This window comes from Ambystoma mexicanum, chromosome 2p, assembly GCF_040938575.1.
Source record: "Ambystoma mexicanum isolate Mex_15411 chromosome 2p, UKY_AmexF1_1, whole genome shotgun sequence".
NCBI classification, from domain to species: domain Eukaryota; kingdom Metazoa; phylum Chordata; class Amphibia; order Caudata; family Ambystomatidae; genus Ambystoma; species Ambystoma mexicanum.
In genome coordinates this window covers 875,553,720-875,574,411 of record NC_090923.1, presented here as the reverse complement: position 1 = coordinate 875,574,411, position 20,692 = coordinate 875,553,720, and positions in this window count along the sequence as shown.

Sequence of the window (20,692 nt, the reverse complement as noted above, 5' to 3'; positions counted from 1 at the left end):
GCAAGTTAAGGGCTTCAGGCCACTCTGCTTCTACTTGCATCGCTGGGGTTTGTCTGTGAGTACGGACCATTCATCACACCATTCCCTTTCTGGTGGAAAACCCCTGAGGGAGAAACAACTACCGGGATGATGCATTGAGCAGCGACGCTGATTTTACATGTGTAGGAACTTGTTAAAGTCATTACATTTTCCAGCAATGGGCAACGCATGAACTGGGTCTGTTAACACAGTTCTCGAAATGCCACGCAGACAACAGCAGATTTTAACCACCCTTTTTTAAAAATGTCTTTTTTTTTTATAAATCCTGGTTTGGAACATGTATCAGTTTTCTCAGTTGATGAAAACCCCATTTGTACCCATGCACAAGCCAGCTCTCCCATACTTTTCCTGGAAGACCATTTTTGTGGTGGCCATTGTAACAGTGAAATCCAATCTTTCTGCCAATGAGCCAAACTTTGCACCTATGTTTCCTCCCATACCTTGTATCAGAGTTCCATTAAAATGTAAACCGTTTGTTACCTACATTCTTCAATGGATGCTACGCCAACTCGTTGCTAATATAACAGAACTATGTCCAAAAGAAGTTCCGTGTACATGATCTTTGGGGTTTGTTGGATGGCCCTGCTGTCTCAAAGCAAGAGATTTCACAATGGATTATGTCTTGCATTAAATAGCCACGGGGCAACTAACAGCTCCCCCGAAGGGAAGTTAGTGGTACTTTTCCTGAAAGGGAGAGCTGCGACTGCTACATTTCAATTTTGAATCCCAATTGACAGTATCTGCCAGATAGCGACCTGGAGAAGGCAGCGTATCTTCATCCATCTGGCATTACTGCTTGAATGCTGAAGCAAAGCGTGAAACTGCCCTGGACATCTGTTCCGCAAGAGATGGGACTTGTTATGTAGATCTACCTCTATGTCTCATCCCCTGTCAAAGTCAGAAACGTATTTATTTGGAATACATTCATTCCATAAAAGATTTTTTTTTTTTTTACACATCTAGACAAGTCAATTACATAATAAAAGTAGATAATCATGTACCAGCATAAACCGTGTAAATAAATGCTAAAATAAAAAAAAGTATAAGGTATAATTCAATAGGGCATTATAAAATGTGCAAACTCTCCAGGCTTAGAGTAGATAGGATTGCATGACCCATGCTTTCCGCAGGTTTTCAGCCATCAGTAAAAAATAAAATGCATGGTGACATTGTAAAAAGAGTACGATTTGTAGGTTTAATATTTTTCAGGCTCTCACTGGTATCATGAATACAATATTTAAAATGTAGATTCAGAATTTAGGGGTCAGATGCGCCAAGTTAATATAATATGGCTCTGCATTGATTGGAGAAAAAGATGATTTTTACATGTTTTAACAATGGTATTTATTTATTGGATATTATTTGTAAGGCAGCTATACAAGGGGGGGGGGGATAATAACTGTCCTATTAGGCCTTGTGACATTACGATCATGCAAGTGCAGTAACAAGAAGTTCAAGGGAGGGGGTGAGTGAATGCCGGTCTGCACAAAATGCGAAGTGCTATGGTGGGAAGGAAAGTGCAGGGTAAAGGGGAGTGAGTGTAAGTAAAAAGGGAGGGTGATGAAGGGGGAGAAGGACACTGGGACTAGGCAATTGCTATGGGGAAGCCAGGAGGGCAAGTGCCGGGCATTGCATGGGGTGAAGGGGTAGAGGGTCCACATGCTAAGTGCAAGGAGGGGGTGGACTGGGCCTAGTGCCCTGTAAAGCTCTGAGGGGACCAGGCAGCCAGTCACTGCGGCAGGTGGGGTTATCAGGGAAGGGGGAGAGGGAAGGAAGAACAGAAAAGGAGGGCCTTGAGGAGCTTGTGGAATTTTAGGAGATCCGAGTCAAGCCTGAGAGGGGCAGGCAGACCATTCCAGAGGGAGGCTCCTGCAGAGGAGAGGGATCTACACCCCCATTATCTGGTTAAAGAAGTGCATGATCAGCAGAGAGTTGGAGCTAAAAGACCGAAGGGCTCTATCAGGGAGGTATTTAGGGTGTAGATCGTTGGATGTAGCTTGGGCAAAGGCTCCAGAAAGCCTTGTGGATGATGCAAAGGGTCTTGAACTTAATCCTAGCAGCAACCAGGAGCCAGTGGAGAGATTCTAGGGCTGAAGAGGTGCGGTCCCTGGGCATGAGGCCAAGGATAAGTCTTGCAGTCCTATTCTGGATCAGTTGAAGACGCAAAGGGAGGATAAAGGAAGGATGAGGAAGAGGCTGTTGCAGGAGTCCAGCCTAGAGAAGACCAGAGCTCTGGAGACCATGAGTTTCTGGGGGAAGGTGAGGAAAGGTAGAATGCCTATGAGGAGGTGCAGCTGATAGTGGGCCTTCTTGGCAAGTTCCATGATGTGAGGAGAGAAGAGGGGAGGAGTCAAAGATGACACCAAGGTTTTTTGCCTCACAAGTGGGTGAGGTCAGAGGACCCATAGAGGGCAGCCAGAGGACAGGAGCTGGGGTCCCAATGAGAAGGATCTCAGTCTTACTGGCATTAAGGCAGAGATCATTGGCAGCGCACCATACCTGAATAGCAGTCAGACAGTCAGGGATGCGAGAGGAGGAAGTAGAGGGAATCTTGAAGGAGAGCTGTGTGTCATCTGCATAACACTGGAGGTGAGGAGAGAAGGAGGTTAACCAGTCCAGTGCCAGCCCTGTGATGACAAGGGTATCACAGAGCCAATTTGTCAGGGTGGCATGATTGACTGTGTGAAAGGCAGAGGAAAGATCCAGAAGGATATGAACAGATGGAGAGTTGGAATCTAGATTTGAGAGCAAGTTTTCACGGGTGTTCAGTTCAGCAGTTTCCGTGCCTCTGGCTGCTGTGAAGCCAGACTGGTGGTTATGGAGACAACCAACAGATTCAGTGTGTTGGATCGGTTGGTGGATGACCAGCTTCTCCAGGAATTTTCCCAGGAAGTGGGTAGTGGCGTTAGGGTGGTAGTTAGCCAGGCAAGAAGTGTCGGCAGAGGGCTTTTTGAGAAGAGGATGCACAAGGGAGTGCAGACGGTTGGTTGGGGTTTGGAGAAAAAAGGACCCCTGCGCTATCTGTTGGTTGATTTGTTGATCCGATACGTCCTGCAGCCTAGAACATGGTTTGTCAGGGAACCAAACCCCAGGGTTCCCAAAATGTAATAGGAGGGGTGGGTAGTCAAACCTTGTTCAGTAAGGGCACTGGAGAAGGGTTGTGACCATTGATTTCTTGCTTCTAGTTTGTTGGAAAAAGTTGATGACTCTTCGTTTTTCATATGTGAAGGTTTAATGTGGTTGAAGAATTGAACGCAGTATGCTTAGCATGATATGCTAGTTGCACGTGAGAAGGGAGCCAACACTTGTTTCGACCAAAGTCTTTGTCAAGGCGTAGGGTAATGGTGAAACTTCCTGTTTGGAGGGTTTCTGGACTGCAGCGTCGGATCAGTGTCCATTCATGCTGGAGGGTTTAGTAGCCTACCTGTCTGGGGCTGGATTTGCGTTCCATCGTACCCCGAACCACGGAACGCAAAATTGACAGGTATGGGGCTTCACCGACAAATCATCCAAATTGATGGTGCCTGCATCCCCTTGGGTGGTGTTGCAGTGGTGCCACGCATGGTGGCGCATGCCACACATGGATCCTGGCCTGGGGCTTGGCTCTGCCAGCTGAGACCCCCAGCCCTGAAGATTCACTTACAAAATCATACAAGCATTCCGATCCATAGAGAAATTGTAGACTGCAAGACCCTCACACACTATTGTTGGAGGAGTGGGTTGAGAGAGGCTCCTACTGGAATTCAGGAGATCCCACGTATCTGGAATTAAAAAATGTAGGTAATATTTTCAAGGCTAGAGTTTGCCCAGGGAAACCTTTTGGGGAGTGGACTTCCTTGCTTCCCACATCCACACAGTCCTAGGTTGGACGAAAGAGGGACATAATGCAATAGACATACAGACTATTAAATGGATGGGCAATTTATTCAGGAAGTCTGATTGCTTCCTTCTGCATCTTGGGCCCATTTGCTTGCAAGCACCCATGGACCGGTCCTTGCTAGAGTGGGCTGATGTCTTCCAGGAAAGCATCTTGCAAGGGAAGACCTCTTCAGCACTTCTGCTCCTCTCCCTCTTAGACCTTAGGTAATATGGAGCTCTTGAGATGTGACTTGTCGGGATAGTTCACTGATGAGATTTGTGCACACTCCAGTGGCATCCAACTCCTCAAAATTCACCAAGCAGGACCTGGTTGACTGCCTTACTAGCTTAAAAACCACACAATCCATTATCTCAAAGGAGGTTAACCTCTTGACTGAGAGAGTAAGCAATAATTAACAGGTACACAAAGACATACAGAGACAATTCATAATACTTTGACTGGTGCAGCCATTCAATAACTCCCTAAACTAGACACAGAGCCATCTATTCATATAATAAATGTAAGGGGGAGATGGCAGGCAGCTGCTATACATCTACTGCTGGATAACAGAGACCAGCTATCATCATTGCCTGTTTCAATGCCTGATGTACCTCTCCCAGTGTTGCCCACTGCCTTGTCTATCACTGTATCATTGCCTGTTTCAATGCCTGTTGTACCTCTCCCAGTGTTTCCCACTGCCTTGCCTATCACTGTATCATTGCCTGTTTCAATGCCTGATGTACCTCTCCCAGTGTGGCCCATTGCCTTGCCTATCACTATATCATTGCCTGTTTCAATGCCTGTTATACCTCTCCCAGTGTTGCCCACTGCCTTGCCTATCACTGTATCATTGCCTGCTTCAATGCCTGATGTACCCCACCCAGCCTAGCACCTATTCCCCTAGGAATGATATTCCACTTAAATGTGCGCTAATCAATGTACGCTCCCTACCAGCTCATGCATTGGATGTACATGACCTCATCACCATGGACAACATTGACCTGCTCTTTCTGTCAGAGACCTGGCTTAAAGACTCCTCTGGTCCTTCCCTCTCCCTTGCCATACCCTCTGACTACACCATCTTCAGACAAGAACGGGTAGACTAAAGGGGTGGAGGAGTAGCTGTTATCGCTAGGGCAATATGGCCCTCAGACAGATCGGACGTCAGCTGAATCACAACTCAGACTACCTCTGCCTCAAACTCCAGCTCACGCCCAACCATACCATCACGCTCCATGTTGTCTATTGCCCACCCGGCCTGGCTTCAGATTTCCATGACGCCATCACCCACGCACTCTCGGACAACCTCAAAAACACGTCACAAACTCTGCTCGTAGGCGACCTCAATCTTGGCCTAAATGACCCTAGGGACACCAATGCCATAGCCCTACAGAAAGCCCTATCCACCCTTGGGTTCACCCACGTTATCTCACAGCCCACACACGCCAAAGGTCACTCCCTTGATTGGGTGTCACACCACAACTGCTCCCTCTTGATCTCTGACATTTCACCCATCCCCTGGTCAGTCCACCACAGCATCAAATTTGACCTCTCCTCTAAGGGACTCCGGCATCTACCATCCCACTCCCAGCCACTCTCGCAAGAAGCTCACGTAAACTCACTATGGAAAATATCGCCCCTTAACTCGCGGTTCCCACGCTTAAACGCCCGTTCCCTAGTGACCCAGAGGTTCTAGCATCCACCTTCAATCAAGTCATCACCTTAGCAGTGGACACAGTAGCCCCGCTCACCCTTAAAAAGGCTAAGAAAGTTAAGCACTCTAACGCCTGGTTCACTGAGGAGCTCTTAAAGCTTCGTTCCAAGAAAAGGGCTACTCTAGCTAACTGGAAAAACCGCTCAAATGATACGACCAAAGCTATTTTTAAAGCTGTCTCCAAGGACTACAGAAAAGCCATCATTCAGGCAAAAGCCTCCTCATATAACACTAGAATTGAAGGCGCCAAGTCGGGAACCAGGGAAATATTTGCTATGTTCCGAGAACTGGAGTCTCCCGCTCCACCCCCCCTCCGACCATCCTAAAAGATGACATCTGGTGCAACAAAATTCAAAATGACATGCTCGACAAATAGGAAACCCTGCATACCAAAATCCTAGCACACCAAAGTGCACTTTCCAACCTCATTGACAACTGTAACAACACCACTAGAGTTGAAGCCTCCTCCACCCCCGCACCCATCTTCGATTTCAAAGACATAAGCAAACTTGAAGTCACTGCCCTCCTTAACACTATTAAACCATCTAACTGCAAGGGCGATGCATGCCCAGCGCAGATTATTAAAGACTGTGCCTCCCCTTTGGTGCCCATCATCACAGCATTCATTAACTCGTCCTTCCGGGCTGGACACGTTCCAACTGGACTCAAAGAAGCCTGGGTCAGACCACTCCTAAACAAACCTTCTCTTGACCCTTCAACCCCTGGAAATTACAGGCCCATTACCACAGTGCCCTTCCTGCTCAAAATTCTTAACAAAGCAGCTTACCTGCAAGTTCAAAAATGTATCGAAGACAATCAACTCCTAGGTCTTCGGCAGTCCGGCTTCCGGCCAACACATGGCACAGAAACAGCTCTGCTCGACCTAAAAAATCAAATGGACGACCTCAGAGACGCGGGCACACCTGCACTGCTCCTACTCCTCGACCTCTCCGCTGCTTTTGACTTGGTGGACCACAAGACCCTATGCCATCACCTCTCCACCGCAGCCAACCTCTCCCCGAGGGCTTGTGCCTGGATAACTTCCTTCCTGCAGGACAGAGTCATGAAGGTGTTCTCAGAATCCTCGTTCGACAACCTCAGCCTCATCAAGTGCGGGGTTCCACAGGGATCGTGCATAGCTCCCACACTCTATAATCTATTCACTAGACCACTATTGAAAATCCTTGATGCTCTGGGCATCTCATACATCAACTATGCAGATGACACCCAGGTGCTGATGCCCCTCTCTGGTGACTACACATCTGACCTTAAAACCCTCAATGCCATCTACTCCACAATCCAATCATGGATAGCCAAAAACTGTCTGCCTCAACAGCGAAAAAACAGAACTCCTGCTGATTGGGGCCCCCTCCACCTTGAGGAAACTAGATGAACATTACCAATCGTTCACAGTTGATAACATACCTATCACTGTCTCCAAAGTCATCAAGACACTGGGTGTCTACATTGAACCTGACCTATCCATGAATAGACAGGTCAATGCAATCGCATCCTCTGCAACGTACCACTCTAAACTCCTCAATGCAGCTCGACCTTACCTCTCCCAACCAAATTGCCTCACCATAGCTAGGGCAATAATTGGGTCGAGGTTGGACTACTACAATGCCCTCTTGGTAGGCACCTCCCAAAAAAACTTGGCCAAACTGCAACTGGCCCAGAATAATGCCCTCAGGCCGCAACCGGCATTTCAAGACGTGAACACATCTCTGAGGCCAGGAGGAAGGTCCACTGGCTCCCCGACGAGGAGAGAATTACATTCAAAACACTCACCCTGGCGCACAAGTGCCTGCACGGTCGTGCCCCAACCTACCTATCTCAGAGAATCAGCTTGCACACTCCTACTAGGCCCACCAGGACGGCCTACACCAACAGAATCCTTGTCCCTTCCACCCGTAGGGTGAAAGCGGGCGGTACAAGCTTCCCCAACATGGCAGCCACGTTGTGGAACTCCCTTCCCCCATCCATCAGGGGGATAGACTCCCATGCAACCTTCAGGAAGGCCATCAAAACTAGACTCTTTGTCTAAACAACCTCTGATATGCATACTCGTTTTTTCTACAATGTACTGTTTTCCTGCCTAACTGTCATGAAATTGTCACTTGTTAACCGTAACTAATTTCTGTTCTCAAGTCTCTGCTGGGGCCGCATTCTTGTAACCATGATTCAAGCCTCCCTAAGCTTTCTCATAGCGCCTAAATGCCTGAGGGCAAATAACAAGGGGGGTCCTGGGAGACTCTCTGCCAGACATGAGTCCTGGTTACAAGAGCCTTACCCAGAGTCTTTAGCTCACTATCTTTCACAGAGGAGAAATATCCTAAACATATCAGTCTTTGTCCTGCCCTGGGTCAGTCCAGCACCATAATGCTAGGCAATTCTCCTCTGAACAAGAGTACCAACAGCAACCCCAGACACGTGTTTCGGTCTGGTTGAACCACATCAGTAGGGTGTAGCTGTGCCTCTCTAAGAATAGTGAGCAAGGGGTAACTGGGATGTCCTCCCGACACTCATCCAGGGATTTGCTGAAGCCTAAGAAATCTTCCAACTATAGTGCTAACCCTGCGATACCTCTCCCTTGCAAGGAGGCTCAAACCCACTTAAAGCTTCTCTTAATCATATCCAATCTTTTGTCATCCGTCTGCCTTTTTCATCACTCAAACTAGACTCCTGCTGAGCTTACCTTTTGCCATTTCTTGTGTGAGGAAGGTCTTCTACACTGAGCAATCCCACAGTGCTTCAAGGACTTCATATGAGATAAGGCCAGCTTCTTACTTTCAGAGACTCCCCGCAAGAGTGACCAGTTTCCCATGGCATGGGCTCTCTGAGCCCTACCATGAGCAAGCCTGCTCTCTCAAATTCATACTCTACTGGATGCAACCCCAAGGTGCTGTTTGTGCAGCCACTCCTGTTCCTTCTGAGGAGGTCACAGAATGCATCGCTTGCTGGGTATTCCTCCAAAACATGCCCATGGGCTTCCTTGAAGCCTAAGATACATACCAAGTACAGGGCCAGATCTTTCCCTCTGGGGCCTCTCTTTACCTTTTCGCCAGAGACGGTTGCAGTAAATGTGGCAACCTTTTTAGGAACAACTGTAAATCAATGGCATACTCCCGAAGCCCCATGCACACCACCATTTAACATGCATTTGGAAATGATGGCATCTAAGTTCCCTCGGGTAGGACAATACCACCCCTAATCCTTGTGACTTTGGGCAGTGCACTTAATGTGGATTCCATAGCTTTGGCGATTCCGAAGAGGTTAGTGCCCCTAAGGGAAGACCCTTCCTTTACTAATAATGTCCAGTCTTCTGCACTGGATATTCTACCTGTAACCTTATGCTGGGGTCTACCCACACTTCTCCCTGTCGCTGCTTTATAGTTTTCCAGACCCCCCAGTATGGATAGCTCCTATGCCACCCTTTCCAAATAGTCTCTTCCATCCTGCCAGGAGGTGTGGCTCTTCCCTGGATAATAGGCTTCCTTAGCATCAAAATGCATGGAGGTTATGGCCATGCCATTTATCAAGTACGTTTTAGGGACTGTGTCAAGGGCGTGTTAACTACTGTTGTACCAGTGACTTCTCCACTGCAAATATCTGGTGCCCTTGGCTCCTTCCATTTCTAATGTGGCTGTTTGGGGAGCCTCTGCTACCACAAGCCTTGCCCTCCTGCTCGTCCACCTCCTTGCCTTCCTCAAATGACTATCTGATCGATGGGCTTTCAGGTGGGCCGGGACCTACTATCAAAAGATATTGACCTGCTTTAGGATGAAGAGAAGACTCTACCAGTGAAAGCCTTTCATGAAAAGCTTGAGAGAATTATGGTGTACCTTTGTCCCCCAGTTCTACTGCAGTTCCAGTGGAGATGTGGGGGCTGACTTTGGTCCACCAGAGTCCGGCCCAGAAGAAGGAGGAATCCAGTTCAGCAGGCGTAATAGTAGAGGCATTGTGCACTTGGGATAAATCACCCTCCATGCAGACCAGTTCAGGCATCTGGGCTAGCAAAAACTGTTTAGCCTCATATCTTCTGGCTGCATATATGATGGTGGCTGCAGCACCGTTGTCTCAGATCAGACACCCCACGAGGCCATCCATATCAGTTGCCTGAGAAACAAGAAATCTGTGAATGCCATAGGTAAAAGTGTACACGCAAACTCATCCATCCACTTGTGTTAAGCAAATTATGACACTGTTTTGCTGTCTGCAATGCCAGACTTTGGAGAGAAATCTGGATTTTGGCATTTGCTCCATGACAAAAAACAAGGCCAATTTCTGTCAGGAAAGGGTCGAGCAGGTGGCCAATGGGTGGGAACAAGCCTGATTTGCATATTGTCGTTCCCCTTCTATAATGGCTTGATGGGCGAATAACATGAAGGTTGCCCAAGGCAATGCCAGAGGCTAAGATTCATTCTAAACCTTCCAGCCATCACCTCTTTGTTTTTGCTTGGCCAATGGTCTGCCAGAGGCCTCGGCTAGCCACATTGTGACAGCTGCAGGAGGAAGGGTGCTCTTAAACAGGCCTCCTGCATGATATCCGCCCCTGTGAACACACTGTTGCATGAGGTGCAAAAAAGGGGCTAATCTTTCCGTGTAATGGTTCACAGCTCTTCCATTCCACCACAGATGAGTTGTTGACCATAGAGAAGATTGGCCCGCTCACTTCCAAATTATTAACAGCCATTCCAGAGCTGTCTCAGAAGCCAGAGCGCCCTTGTTCCCAGAAATCGGACCATGATAGGTTCTTTCAAATCTTTTGGAGCTTCCAGCAATGGTCTCAGAAGCAGAGGGAACTGCAGGACCTCTCTTCTGTGGGTCACGTGCATAAGCGCCCATGCACCAACAGATTCTTTCTCCCCCTCTTCTGTCAGATAGTCCAAACAGATGCAATGAAGTCTCACAGCAAATGAACCATTCCTCCCTTGTAGGGTGTGGGGTCTCTTTCCATCAGTCCTTGTGTAGGCAGATCACCCATGTTGCTTGGACCCTATTGGCGTGTCCAGTAGGCACTGGTTTCCCATCCCTTTTCCACAAAAGTCTCTCTTTAGCTCCGAGTGGTAGGTTGGGAAGCTCTTGCACGGTCTATTTTTCCTTAGGCTATTCACCTGGCAGGACCCCACTGGCAGATTGTCAGAAGCCCTACATAGGTGGTAGCTGAACAGGGAGGTGGTGAAGCAAATCTTCAAATCGGCTGGGTCTCCCCGATAAACTTCATTGCAACAAGTCAGAATGCCTAGTGTCAGGGCCGGCCCTAGGATTTGCGGGGTCAAGTGCAGCAAATTAAGTGCGGGCTCCTTAATTTGCATTTGATAACATCACAGGAAGTGACATCATAAGATAATGACAGCAGCAAAAACATGGTAAATGCAATATATATATTCATATATATATTCACTAAAAAAAACTTAGTTAAGGGGACGTTATGGTTAAGTTGCGCTACTAAAAACCTGTGAAATTCCCTAAAAAAAACTTTATAAACGTGACATTATGGTTCGAAGTAAAACCGAAAAACCCCTGAAATTCGCCAGTTATGGTAGGCTAAGCAACCATAACTGCCTGCACCACTGTGCACTGCTAACACTAACACCCAGGACATCAAAGATGACATCACAAATGTCATTGATAACATCACTGATGACATCACATGTGTATTTACTTTTCAGACAAGTGGTTGTGAATGTGATTTTGGCAAAAAAGTATCAGGGGTTGTCAGGACATGTGTAATAAACTACATACTTCATCACGCAATGTAGTGTTCTAAAGAAAATTCCATTGCAGTGTTCTTTCTAGTACAGGAACCTACTCATACAGAAATGTAGGTATTGGCTGCAGCATACACCAAAGAGGTGCTATATTTGTACTTTCCAAAGTTGTATAATAAAACGGTGAATGCTTCTGTATCAGACTTTTCTGGTCTGTGAAACATGTACTAATTTGCTAATAATGCATCACTTACTACATATTTCTAGTAATACACACAAAACATAAATAGACTACAATGCATACAAATATGGGGCTTATATATGGAGAGTAAAGTAAGCAAACAAGAGGCAGTATCATTAGCAACTGTGTATAATCTACATGATTGTATTCACACACAAAAATGATAGCTGTGTTTCAGGCCTACTTCTTCCCCTATATAGGTACATCATAAGATGTGATTAAAATCTAAGGAAAGTATTGTAAGAACATGTGAGCATAGCAATATCTATAACTGTAATACCTTTTGAAAGTTAAGTTTCTGACTCAGTAAATAAACCCACCTGACCTAGATATTGCAGTGTACAAAAAAGAAGGGGCTACACATGTGATGCCATCAGTGATGTCATCAATGACATTTATGATGTCATCTTTGATGTCCTGGGTGTTGGTGTTAGCAGTGCACAGTGGTGCGGGCAGTTATGGTTGCTAAGCCTACCATAACTTGTGAATTTCAGGGGTTTTTCGGTTTTACTTCGAACCATAATGTCAAGTTTATAACGTTTTTTTAGGGAATTTCACAGGTTTTTAGTAGCGCATCTTAACCATAATGTCCCCTTAAAGTTTTTTTTGTGTGAATTGTACAGGTTTTTAGCAGGGCAATTTAACCATAACGTCCCTTTAACAAAGTTTTTTTTTTTACTGAATTTCACAGTTTTTTTTGAAGGGGAACCTAATCATAACATTGCGTTAATAAAGTTTTTTTGCTGAATATACAATATCATCATGTGATCTTGGGAGATATGTAGTATAATCTTTTTACTTTATATACATGTAACAAAGAACATACAGAACCCCCTCGCTATTGATATTTGAAAGGCACGGACTGAGCGCCTGTCTGCGGACAGGCGCGGACGAGGTCAACAGTACCCAAACAGTCAGGGGGTATCTGAAATTGTACTATTGTCTTACACAAAAAATGCTCAACTTTGAAAAAGGACACATAAAGACATTATAAGTACTAATAAATAAATAGATTTATTTATTAAAACAAAAACCATGCATTTAATGACCATGTAGAATGAAATGGATTATACCATAACAAAAAAAAGTATACCTCCAACGTAATTACCTCACAGAAACTCTGCAGCCAGGACCGACAGTAGACGCACGCACTACAACAAAGACAAATTACAACAAAATAGTAAGTGAACTTCATTTTTCTTATGTGTGTGTACTTTTTTGGTATGAGGGGCAGAAAAAATAATTTCTTTCTATTGTTTTTACACAGAAATGTGCAGTGCTTTGGAGTGGCTGGAGGAGAATTTTCCGCATGGGGAAATGTCTGAAGATAGCGATAATAATGGTACACAGTGCTCTGCATAAGCAAAATAATGGTCAGTATGCTATGGGCATTTAACATATATATATTGTTATTTTTAACAGACCAGGAAAAAAAAGAAGAAAGGCCAACAAACGACACGGAGGAAGACAAGCTGAAAAGGATAGAACTGAAAATGGACACACTAAATGACAATTTTAACAGTTTAAGGCAATTTGTGAGAGGAAAAATACATCATCACTGTCTCACCTGTACCTGCCCCCCTTCTCCATTTCCTAGTGAACCCTCCCCAAACCTTCAAGAAGAAAATAGATGTTTTGATGAAACATCCCTCCCTTCTTCCCCTCAGAAATCATCTCCAGACAATCAGCCCGTGTTGAACCCTAATTCCCCTATATTCGTGTCAGTATCTGTTTCCCCCTGTATTTCTGTTGATTGAAGTGTGTGTATGTGTTTTTAGAAAGTTTTTGTATATTTGTTGTGGTCGAAGGGCTTGAGCAATTTTTTTTTTATTTAAAAAGACAAAATGTTCGCGAACAAGCGCGCCTGTTCGAGCTTGCCGTAAGCAATAGAATTTGGATTTTCTAACGGCAATTCACCTATCTGTACCAATGCCAACCAAGATGGAACTGATTTTAGAACGCACCATCTGTGCAAGTTGTGTGTAATTGAACAGAATGGGGCGTCCTAAGGACATTATACGTCTCCGTACCGCTCACAAACGAGATGGAACCGTCCATAGAACAGGCCCGGTGGCTGGCATGTTCGTAGTCAAACACAATGGAGCTGTCCTAAGGACACTGGACCTGTCTGTATAGTCATCAGATCATGTACGCACATGCACAGTACACCCATAAGTACTGCGGACATCGCCCCTGACCCTAACTGTCCGTCTCACTTGTGTCGCACTTTTAATTAGTTTCAGGACCCTAACACTGTCCGTAGAAAACTGGCGCGCATGCACACGTTTGTTAGTCTGCATTTGCTGTCCAGCGGGCACGCATTTCCCTCGCGGATGTGTTCAGGACATCATCATGTAACCGCACCCACGCTGAGCGTGTGGACTAATTTGCGCAGTTTGTCTGCTTCCGCAACATTGCGAAAGAACTTATATATACATGGGAAATTATTTTACAGTATAAAATCACCATTTCACATGTCCCATACAATAGCTCTACCTGTGAACGTGTCATTTAGAATTTTTGCACCGCTTTTGAGTGATCAATATGGTCACGAGGCGCACCCCTCCAGCCCTATAAATGGCCACACCCCCAAGCTCATCTTCATTGTGCTTCTGGCTATAGCAGTTTGAGTTGTGCTGCCTTTACTGCTGTAGCGACCATTAGGCAACTAATCAATATGGCATCCATGGCTACTGTTGCTTCATTAGCCTCAGCACCACCCCCAAACCCTCCACTGCCACCACCTTCCCAAGGGTCTGCAGAGGGATATACGGGTGAGGATGTAGAGATCGAGGAAGAAGAGAATGAGGTGGAAGAACTCTGCCCTACAAACACGCAGAGGGTGCATGCGTAGCAAAACCAATGGACTTTTCGCTGGGAGTAAGTGGTGGCTCTGAAAAGAGCCTTCCTGTGGTGTTGTGTGTGCTTCAAAAAATGTAGGTTGGAAAAAACAGATTGCCAAATAGGTGACCATAATTCCCCATTCTCCATCTCTGCGAAAAATGAAAGAGCTGCAAAATAAAATGTTTTCATTGTGGAATGAGGACATGCCAACATCTCTTAGAAAGGTACAAACAGCCTTATTCACATTGTGCCTCGCTTTCTCCATTTGTGGACCAAATGCAGAAGAACGCAGCCATATTTGTCTTTGTGCAATATGGGAAAAAACTATTTAGCAATTTGGAAACATGTCCATGACCTTCGCAAGTCCTTCCTTCATTGCAAATTGCAAAGAAATTCCAGAGACATGGCCTAAATTGTTTCCTCCGCAATGAATGATAAGTATATCAGGATGACGCTCTGCCTGTAAAGTTGCACAGAGAGGTAACAAGTCCAGCCACCTCATTCTACGCACGCCATGCCAGTGCACTTCCACATGAGTAAATCCAAGATCTGCACATAGACCGCAACTTTCTGCATGCACCTTCAACCAATGTATCCATGAGTCTCCCAAAATCCAGATAATCTGTTTTCGAGCACACAGAGCCATGGCTGTCTGGTCTCCTGTCAGGGAAAAGACGTTCTCACTAAATTTCTCCATACAGAACACACCCACTGAACTTTACTGACCAATCCCTACCTTCGCACATTCTCCTTTGCATGTGTCTCCACCCCAGAATCCCTGTTAGTAATACGCGCCGCCTGCAAACTACCGCCATGTTTGCGGACACGTACAGGATCAGAGCGTGACGACTGTACATTTAAATATTATTCCCCTTTTCCCCTTTAAGGTGGGCTCTGAAAAGAGCCATTTTTTTTGGGGCAGATGCCTTACAGACACCTGTTATTTTGTTTTTTAAAAATATTTTTTGTTCTTACTTTACTCCTACAACCATTACAGAACCTTCTCCAAAGAAAGCCTCACATTCCAAAAGAACATGGCATTTCCCAAAGAAGATTACGCAACACCATCTGCTTCAAAATAAGCCGCATTACTGGGAACAATGTTCTCGTGGCTGCAGAAAAACATACCAGCGCGTAACATAAAAGCATGCATGCTACGATTGATGTTACACCTCCCAATACTTTGATCAGGACAGAAAACAGAACTGTTGTCTGATTTTCCTCTAGGGAGTAACCCAGAAAATATTAATTTCGCAGTTGGAAAGATGTTCATGACTGCTTGAACCAACTGTTACAAATCTTCCAACAAAGAAGAACTCACGTAGCCCAAATGGCAAGCACCGTAGTGCAGAAGTACCACATGAGGAGTGGTCATCGTACGCATCTCGGTGCAAACTTGGAGGATTGCTGCAACATTGCGATCAGTCTCAGCGCTCCACACCACCTCCACTCCTCTCACATCGAAATGGTCTGCCACATGCCTACTTTCGGCATAGTGCTGTAAACCATGGACAAAAATATCTCCAAGGACCAAAACCCTGACCCTCAGCACCTCTGCCATCTTCAGTATATGCACCGTCTTTCGACACAAAAGAGCAATGTGAACATCTGATTGGCTGATGCCTACAGTCCCCTTTCCATGCTGGATTTGCTGTAGAAACCCATATGTGGCACGCCCTACCCGCGGACAAGCGTTGTCTATGTGCGGCACGTAACTCTTAGCCAGTCCTTCTACCCTTTCCACATCACTCGCAAATCCATTCCCTCATTGGACACAGCTAAGCAGTCACACAACCATCCACCAATCACATTCAACATCCCTACATCTAACTCCGTCATCATGATTTCGCACTTAAAATGTACTATTGATCACTCTGAATGCAAGTCGCATATCATTGCAAAGCACCTACTTCAAAAACTACTGTGCAAGTGTTGCGGATTTCTACATACTGCTCCATGCATGCGCACATGCATGCGTATAAAGTACAGGTATGCATATTTTAATCAGAGAACATGTGCATCCCTTATGATTTCATTTAAACAAATCAATGCCACTAAATCTACATAGCCAATACATACCAACGCTCCCCCTTTAAGTGCAAGATGTCCGATTTTTCATTGACAAACCGCACTACTTCTTACTTTGTCCCGCATAACCTATACATACGTTACAACCCTCCCTATTTAGCGCGAAACTCGATTTTCCATTAGAAAATGGCACCATTTTTTACTGTGTACCGCCTACATAAATGCTACTTCCAATGCGATCATATGAGAAAAATAAACGCTCCCGATTGCTGTGGTCACATCTCCCTCTGAGGGTCTCCCGATTTTTCGAAATCGTACTTACAATATGAAAGTACAGACATTTTTCCCATCTACTATAATGACCTATCGCTTACAAACCTCTCTGCTATAGATAACACAGCTTAAAAGAAACAAGGCATTTTCATAACCTAAAAATTGTACTCATGTCTGAAGCACGTGCAACTAACATGCTACAAGTATCATACAAATGCAGCACATAGTGAAGTGAAATGCACACATGCACTGTGTTGAAATATCAAAGGAGAATACTCTGACGAAAGATGTTAAATTAACGTGTACAGTAACATCACTGCTTTATGCACGCAAAGTTACTAACTTCTTCTTTTTACAATCGCAGTGAAGACTACTCTCCTGAAAATCAACAGCATCTACACTGCAAACGACATATCCGAAGAAACCTTGTCATTCTGCAAAAAAAGTAAGTACAGTACGGCCTTTATATTCTAACTATTCCTCAAACAGACTGTGTGGGTTATGTATTTAATTTGCGCACCAAAACAAACAGTGATTTCTGAACCATTCTACCCACAAATCCCCATTTATTAAACAAAGAATAACTGGCAGAATGGCTCACAAATCCCTGTGTGTTTGGAACTCAAATAACATACAGAAGCCTTAGGATGATAGTACTAGAAAACAAATAGCTGTTTCAATTCTATGCCATTACGTTTACTATTTTTTAAAAAAAAATTTAGCTTGATTTACAAACTTTTTAAAACAATATCTCTCTCGTTACAGTTTCTTGATTTTAAATTCTCAAGTGGCAGTTTCGTTATGATCCTTTAGGATGTCATTACGAATTCAATGACTCGACAAGCCAGCATCACATTGTTTCCACCAAGAATACGAAACCACCAGTCTTCCATATTCAAGTTTTCTGGTGCATATTTTCCAAGATGAGTTGATCTTTGGCGCTTTAAGTCCACACATTCAATTGTAAGGTGTTTGATGGATTCAACTTCGCCCCTACAAAATCTGCATAGGTTGTCGATCGTGTCATTGGCGTGTATCCTGAATAGCAGTTCTTTTGTCCTCAAGGCGTTTAGACGCAATTTCATAAAGGAGTCTCGGTGGTGTCATGATGGAAATTGTTTAAGATACCTGGGTAGCAAATCAAGACAGTTTGTGCAGAGTCCATGTTATAATGTTCTAGGTTTAAGATCCATTGCCATTGTTTTATTTTCTTTTTTGCATTTTGCGGATGATTTATTAACATGTCCAAAGATGTATCTGCATGAGACAAGATCTCAACGAGTTTTAGTTGCCATTCATTTATCAGGGAATTCGAGCATTATTTGTCACAATTTTGGAAAATTTCGTATGCCGGTTCCGGGGAACTTAGCTTCATTTTCCTAAGTAGGGACAATGATTTCCATAGAACAGTTCCTTGGAGGGGGTTTAATGCGAGTTCATTTCTGATCTTGATAACTGATACATGTTTGGGTAGTCTTAAAACCTTTCTCCAAAATTGAGCTTCTAAATACGGCCATATTCTATGGTTTAAATTCCAGGCTGTTTCAACGCCATAGGTTAGTGCTGGTAAAACTTTCAGTTGGTAAAATTCCCGTACAGGTTGCATCGTGAATTTGCCATACAGCCTATGCAGTTTTGTAGCTTGATGGGCAAATGTTATTGTCCGATGAATTAAGTCTTTAGACCACTCCCATTCTCTTATGGAAGTGTTAAAAGGGATTCCCAGGTATCGTATTTCATTAGTGGTTTCTAGCTTTTCCGCTCCAATTGACCACATGAAGTTTCTGTTTCTTTGTCCTGATGTCGAACCGAAGGACATGACTTTGGTCTTTGCGACATTAATACACAATTTGTTTATGATCATATACTTGTCTAACGCTGCTAGAAGCCTTAAGAGGCCGATGCGGGTTTGGTCGACAAGGGCTATGTCGTCAGCGTATGTGACTCCTCTTATTTCATTGCCGTTAACTTTCGGAGGAAAACAGTTAACTTGATTTAGTGTGAGTGGAATATCGGCAATAAACAACTTCAATAAGAGCGCAACAAGCGGGCAGCCTTGTTTCACGCCTGTGTTTGTCTCTATAGGAGTTGTTAAATAGCCTTGCTGGTTCAACCGTACTCTGATTGAGGTATTTACATGAAGGGCAATTATGGGCTGTAGAATTTCTTCTGGACAAGACCAGCTCCTTAATTGCTTCCATAATAGTTCTCGATTGATGGAGTCAAATGCTCGACGCATGTCAACAAAATGCTTCAAGCTTTAGTAGGTTCAGGATTATAAGATTTGCTTCTGTCCCGACACCTTTAGTGAACCCAGTTTGTCGATGGTCTAGACAGTTTGATTGTACAGCCCAACTTGCTAGCTTCTGTTGTAGAAAAGAAGCCATTATTTTCCCATTTGTGTCCATCAACGCGATTGGCCGATAGTTATTTGGGTCTTCAAGAAGGCCTTTTTTTATAAATAGGCACTATAATTGCCGTTGTCCATGATTGTGGCAAAATTCTTTTTGTGATTTGCTTGAATAGAATTTCAATGAAGGATGACCATTCTAGCCTATTCTTCTTTAACATTATATTACTAATGCCATCCGGGCCTGCTGCTCTAGAATTTTTCAGCTTTGCGATTTTTGTGGCTATGTCGTCAAATTCTTCAGTTGTGTCCCACTCCACTTGTGCAACGTGGTTGCCAATTTGGCTGCTTTCTTCTTTGATGAAAAAAAGCTTGGCAAAGTGTTTTATCCAAGTCACCTCGGCTACCCCATTTGACAACATTGCATTCTGTGATGGAATTTCGTTATTTAATATTGCCCAAGTTTCTCTTGAATTTTGGGTCAAGATTAATTTTAGCATCAGGGCACCTCGTTCTTGGTCTCTCATTGATTTGAAGGTTTTTTTCCAATTTCAAAATCTTTGTTTCCTTTTTTTTTATTTTTAGAGTCGTTGATGCATCAGTGTTTTTCTTCAGCTTCCTTAAGTCTTTCTGTAGTAACTTTTTCTCTTTACAAATCGTGGCACTCCACGTGTGTGTGTGTTCTACATTGTTACTTTTTAGACCAACTTGAGGAAATCGGAATTGCATCAGCAAAGGAGTATAATTTACCTGTGAATCTTTGTGGACTTCATTAGCTCGTATTGAATTAGTAATACTTGTAATCTGTATTTTATTTATTCTCAGACGATTTCCAGCTTGGTTTGTTGCCAGGTTCCCTCCAGACATCTTTTTTGCATTGTTTTGTTCAATTTGACAGTGCAGCACTAAAGCGTCATGGTCACTTCTTGTTATTGGGGTTATAGTTAAATCTTGGACTTGAGCCCAAAGATTCGAGGAAACCCAAATGTAATGCAGGGTTTTATGTAAACCTGTGTTGTGCGAGGTGGAAAGGCACTAATAACATTACCATGACACAATTGCGCATTTCCATTGCTTGAGTCCAGCTTTTGCATCTCGTCGAGGCAGTTTGCCTTGTCACAAAACTTTCATTTAATTGCGATATTGTGTCAATTAGTTCAGCAAGATTTAAATCACCACAAATTATATACTTAAGGTCAGTATATGCCAACTGACCTTGGTCAATTAGGGTCGTTACTGAATTAATCAAATTTTTTGTAGAGATCTTAGCTGGATTCCAGTATGCGTTAATAACCAACATGTATTTTGGTTTCCCTGCTGCATGGGCCTTCAATTGTAACAATGTACCTTGAACAAAGGGGTTTGGATTCGTTGATTGAATCAACTCCCAGCCCTTTCCTTGTTTAACCATAGTAATTAGCCCTGAGAACGGTCTCCCTAGACTATTTTTAACTGCGTGGTTTGCTAGAATCAAGTAACCATCTCTCGTGGGGGTCTCTCGCAGCCACGTTCTTGTAGACATATGATCAAATTTGTAGCCGGGTCGAGGGAAAACTCGTTGACAAGGTGTACGAAACCCCTAGTATTCCAGGATATTACTGTTGAGGGGTCCTTCTTGATATCAATTCAT